Raw genomic sequence first — 6,409 nt, 5'->3', positions numbered from 1 at the left:
GGACGTCCCTCAATAGGAAAGGGTGAATGCGGTATTATGGTGAAAGAAGATGCTAGCTGGGAGAAACTTTTGATTTTGTTTAGTTCTGGAGTGACAAGGACGACCAACGACCCCAACAATTCCCCCTTTTTTAGTTGGCCATGTGCCTAAGTTTTTTGTTCATTGTTGATTTTGACTGTATTTTTTTACATGAATAAAAGATTTAATATCTCAAAGTGTAGTATCTGTTCCGGCAGATACTGCAAGCAAAGACCATATGTGGGAGCAGCCCCACGTATAAGACCTTGGTCAATGTAGGGGAAACCCTTCATACCAATTGTCACTATCCAGCTCCCCTACTCCCCGGGGAGTTAGTCCCCATTTCCCCTTCACTCCTCACATTAAAAATCGGCCTTGTGCCTAATTTGCTCGGTGGGGGAGCAAATAAACACAGCTTTTCTTGGCCTTTTGGTCAAGATCAAAGTGTAGTATCTGTTCTTACTACATGCTGTACTTATGTTTCTAACTTTGTGATATAAAGTGGGGGATAACATTTCTGTATTAATTTAATGTAAAATGATCACCCACTTTACAACCAGTCAGTCTCAAAGCCATTCAAGTCATTCTCCAGATCATTCAAGTTGGTTTTGAAGGATACCAGTTATTTTTTAAGCATTGAAGTCATTCTTAAGGTCATTCAATTCATCCTTAATTTCATTAAAGTCATTTTAACTCATTTCCTTTTTATTTATTTAAGTCATTTCAGCCCATTTTTTTTTTGGTCATTTTAGTTTATCTTTAAGAATTTCATGTCAATCCTACATTCACGCATTCATTCATTACACGAGAGCACGTGACTAATGGCTATCGGCCTTGTATATATAAAAACAACATTATTTTTAACCAACCTAATATTATACTCTTTCAATGCTTAATTCAGGACGGTGGAATATAGGTTTTATTCACATCGTATCATTCTTCCAGACATTTCATTCTACATTTTTATAGCTATACGGAGAGGTATTATAGTAACTGTTTAATTTTAATGTATATATACTCCCAGGCATTATTTTGTTTTCGTTTTCCCGGCTATAGTGTATTATGTTTTGTTTTGTTTGTTTGTTTTTTTGTTTTGTTTTGTTTTATTTAGTTTTTTTTATTATTTTACGTAAGGATACAATTCTCCCAGGCACTACTGCCTCTTTCTTGGTGAAGAAGAGGCAGCATATCTGGGTTTGATTAATACTATTATCCAAAGACTACCTCCTCCTGGTTCTTGGGAGGGATGAGGAGTATATATGTTGTTTTTTTATTATTAGACCATACATTTCTTTTTTAGTTGAAGTGGTTTTATATGTCTTGTTGTTATCATTACTCCCAGGGATTATCGTATCCTCTTGGAGGTTGTAAGTTATACGTGTTCGTCATTTATACTAAGAGTTTTAAGTAGGTCATTTATGGTATTGTGTTTTTTGGTTAGCGATGAAAGGTGTATACGGTGATGGATGTGTAGTATGAATGCGGTATGGTGGGGAGAGTAGAGTGAAAAGAGGAATTAGTTAGGTTAGATTAGTTAGCATTAGTTTGTTTATCTCTCTCTCCCCTCCCCCATTTTCGGCCTTGTGCCAATTTTTTTTTTTTAATTTTATGAAAATAAATATTTACCACATTAAATTATAAAAAATCAGGAAATTATATATATATATATAGAGAGAGAGAGAAAGAGAGAGAGAGAGAGAAAGAAAGGAAGAAAGATTCGTGAAATATATTAAATCTCTGAAACTGTGTTTCATGGTAAACAACTGATGATCCCTGAAAAAGTAAGACGATTGTGAGTTCGAGAAAGCAAGTTGGTTCAAATATTGCAGGAGATTAAATGACTTACTGAAAAAGAAGAAATATAACTGAAACAAAATTATATAGTTTTCAAGGTTTAAAAATTCCTAAGTCTCTCTCTCTCTCTCTCTCTCTCTCTATATATATATATATATATATATATATATATATATATATATATATATATATATATATATATATATATATATATATAGGGCGTATGAACTCTTTTTCTGGGTCAACGGCCAACTAGCACAGTGTATATTTGTGTGTGTGTGTGTGTGTGTGTGTGTGTGTGTGTGTGTGTGTGTGTGTGTGTGTGTGTGTGTGTGTGTGTGTGTCTGTGTGTGTGTGTCTGTGTGTGTGTGTGTCTGTGTCTGTGTGTGTGTGTGTGTATTGGGGTGGAGAGGGCTCCCGTAAGTCGTGGTGAAGGCAACCTTTCTAGGAGAAGCAAATCTCTGATTTAAAAAAACAAAGCGGGAGACCAGTACCCGCATTAAGCTGGTCTGCAGTTTAATTTGTTGCTGGCTATCTTGCTCTTGCTTGTTGCTGGATCTCAACATTTTGAACCGAGAGAGAGACTTAGCTGTCGTACAAAGCTAAGACTCTGTAACATCATCTTTGTATAGATACTCCTTCAGGCATTTGGGCTCATGGATTTTAAATGTCTGAGTGAGTGGCACTCGTCTGACAAGACGTTGCAATCATCATATATATATATATATATATATATATAGAGAGAGAGAGAGAGAGAGAGAGAGAGAGAGAGAGAGATACACTAGCAAAACTATGCGCGAATAATAGAATTATATATGTAATTGAAATCATAATGTAATTACGAAACGCATATCACTTTCTTCCTAGACAAGTCAGCCATTTTTTTTCTGTTTATAATAGTTGAAAAAAATAATTACTTTCTGCCAAATCAATATTTGAAAATAATTTGGAAGTAGTTAACACACGAATAGAAATTCATTTGACTTTACAATACTTAGTAAATCCTCATGTAATAAAAGACTGGAAATATTCTAAGGTATCTACATCTATATTATAGAGACTTAGAAATTATCATAATAAAATTAATTATCGTTTTATAATAATTTATTTGAAGTAAGAATTAAATGGGCACAGGTATCATACGGAGACGAGAGGGGAGGGGCGTAATCCACCATTGACCACTGGCGACGAATTAGAAACACAGAAAATCGTTAAAACGCTGTTGTTTAGTAATCTTTCAAACGCAATTCTAATGTGAGAATTTTATTCATGACGTCAGATGAAAACCCTATCTTTCTCTCTTATTATATAAAAGGGAACTTTGTTCATCTATGTGTCTATGAGTTAATTTCTTATGGACTCGGAAACGGCTAGACCTATTTTTATGAAATTTCACACTACGGCCTTTTAGTGCTTGGCAGGGTTCTTAGATAAGTCTTATGCCAGAAGGTTTTCCCTAAGTATCGATAATTGATAATTGAAATAATCTGATGAAGAAGGAACAGGCGATTTTGATCAAAGTTAACACCTTACACAGCCTAACATCACAAATGCATTTGAGAAGTTTTATTACCACACAAGCTGAAAGACCCGACATATAAAATCAACAGTATATTCTTTGATATGTTCGAAACTAATGTTTCTGTTTAATGCAAATTTTCACGATGATACTTGACTTTTTCATTTTAAACTTTACTTCAAGCCATTATCGCCGCACAGGCAGTAATGCCAGGCATATGAAATCAATAGTAGGTTCTTTGATATGACAAGGGCGCGTTCGAAATGAATGTTTCTGTTTAAAGCACAAATGAAGCGTGATGCTTGACTTTTTCATTTTAAACTTTAATGCAAGCCATTATATATAAAAATAATTTTATATAATCAAGATTAGATTCTCTACAGTGCAATGCAAACTACAATGTATTGTCAACTTAGTCAGTGTGAGAGGCATGTGAACCTTCCTCGAGGAGCATTGCGATGGGTCCCCAATTAGAGCAGACAATTAATCGATTTGATTGATAAATGGGATATTTCATCGATTTCGATGACAATAGAAATATCGATCGTTGATCATCATTCAATTCCGGACAACGTCGGGTCACCCTGGTAGTAGTTTATAATATTTGGTAAAATATGAGGTTATTCAACGAGCTAGGATAATTTATTAGAAATGTAAAAAAAAAAACTGTTAGGTACAAAATGATCCTAACCGAATTAAAGCTAAAAATAAATGCAATAAAACCTACTAAATTAGACTAGGGGAACTTCTGGAAATTCCACAGGAGACTCATTCATATGTAATATAGTGATGTTGGCATTCTGTAGATGTTCAACGTAAATGGAGACGCTCTGATATTATTGTAGATCTTTTGTTAAAACTACAAATGTATTTATCTAAGCTAGCAGGGACGCCCAGCGTAGTCCGGTTATAAAGTACGCTTAAATATTATATTTTAATTCTTGCAGATTTCGTATATATTATCATAGAGTTAATGTTCTATCGATTTTTATATATTATAAAGTTGCGATTTCAAAAATAAAAAAATATAATATATTCATAGGACTTGGGTTCATCAGCTTGAATCGAAACCGAAACCAAAGCGTATAAAGAATTCTTGATAAGAATTATTAGTAGAATTATTTATTACAACAAACGGAAGTCTACAACAATTAAACGACAGTCACTCGGATGTAAGCATGACATACTAAATAAATAACGCACACGCTATCCTATTAATATATAGATAAACAGACGGGATAAACGTACACACAGAATAAAAAGCAGAGCGTGTTGCTTAGATAAGTTATTCGAAAGCCAGTGAAACGCAAAAGATACAAACGCGCGCAAAAATCAGTGCCATAAGTAAACCAACGCCTGATTAGGAAAGTATACTTCAATTAACTGATATATATATATATATATATATATATATATATATATATATATATATATATATATATATATAAATAAAGCATGATTAGACTGTAATGTCATTTTCTTTTCTGTTGTTCGTTTCTGACATAGCCGCAAATAAACAAAAAAGGAAACCCTTTTACAACCAAAAGCAAAATATACGTGTTCTCCCCCTCTGTGGTGTCTTGCGTGTACAAACAATAATTTTCATTTTGAACACTGAAGATCAATAATGCTTTAGAAAGAACAACAACTAAACATGCAAGTAAAATGGTACGTGTTTTCGTTGTGATGTTTTGTGTGTACTAACAAGGAATAACTGTGAAGTAATAAAAATGTAATTGACAAAAAACAAGCAACAATAACAACAGAATAGAAAGCATTAACTTTTGATTACCGTTCTTTAAAGAGTTAAGGAACATGATCGATATAATAAGTACTTTTTATGGTCAAAATCATATTTTCATTATTTAGGAAGAAAAAAACTGGTATAGTTTGATTTACATTGAAGCAAAAATGAAAAATCTATTATTTCACTTTGCCGACATTCAACAAGAATGGGTTGAGCCGGTTCCTCCCATTGAAAACACAGGGTCATGAATGAACGTAGACCACACACGGTTGTCTGCAGCGACCAATGTAGTTATTGGCAGCTAGTCCCAGGCACAGCGGCGAACACCGTAGATCGATGAAGCAGAGGTAGGTTTGACGTCGACTTTGATTATGTGTAACCAGATCCCGGGCGTTTCAACAATCTTGGAGTGGTTCTAGAGCTATTGTTTCGTGAATGAACTCTCCTGTCTAGTGGTGGGTAGCATGACCCAACCAACGAAGTCTTTTTTTTTTAAGCGCTTGTTAAAGAGAAAATGATCCTACATCGCGTTCAGATTCGTGTATTGGAAGGAAAACGGTGCTAGTGGATATACGGAAGTCGGCGGAGGCAGTATAGGTCAAGCATTACCAACTTTTGAGAAGCGAAGTGTTGCTTTACGAGGAAAGAGAGAACAAACAAAAATAATAATGACATGCGGCAGCACGGTACCGAACAATTTCGTCCACGCGACCCGACAGGACACTGAATAGCTCCGTCATAACACCTGCCTTGATTTGACGCGACACGATCCTGAACAACATCATCGATTCGAACCCGAACACCTGCGACGATACATGAATCCGAACATCTCCGACGGTTCGACACTACACGAACCCGAACACGTGCGACAATTCGACACTACATGAACCCGAACACCTCCAACGGTTCGACAGTACACAAACCCGAACACCTGCGACGATTCGACGCTACATGAACCCGAACACCTCTGACGATTCGTCACTACACGTACCCGAACACCCCCGAAGGTTCGACACTACACGAACCCGAACACCTCCGACGCTTTGACACGATCCCAAACGCAATGACTCAACATGGCACGTTACCAGAACAACCTTGACTCTTATTGGCTTTTTTATAGCCTTTGGCCGAACTCATTTTCATTGTAGGTAGGCAGGACTTTGACATGGCATACAATTTTTGAACGCTTTCGCGCATGCTCACAACACGAAGTTCCCTTCAGCCGTTCCTTACAGCTGTAGAGAAAGATTGCCCGAAAAAGCGCCTGATAATTACGGACTTTCGTCCTTATTGTGATTTCGCCAAGAGTTGTACAGACGGGGGTTTTACAG

General features: G+C 35.9%; 1 pseudogene; it reads left to right on the top strand.

The window, feature by feature from the left end:
- The first annotated feature begins 431 nt into the window (after positions 1 to 431).
- On the top strand, positions 432 to 568 carry LOC145247675 (U2 spliceosomal RNA; annotated as a pseudogene).
- The last annotated feature ends 5,841 nt before the right edge of the window (positions 569 to 6,409 follow it).

Source organism: Euprymna scolopes, chromosome 25 (assembly GCF_053919585.1).
Source record: "Euprymna scolopes isolate OS-2025 chromosome 25, ASM5391958v1, whole genome shotgun sequence".
NCBI classification, from domain to species: domain Eukaryota; kingdom Metazoa; phylum Mollusca; class Cephalopoda; order Sepiida; family Sepiolidae; genus Euprymna; species Euprymna scolopes.
Note: the sequence above shows the minus strand (reverse complement) of the source record. Positions and strands in the feature narration are given on the sequence as shown.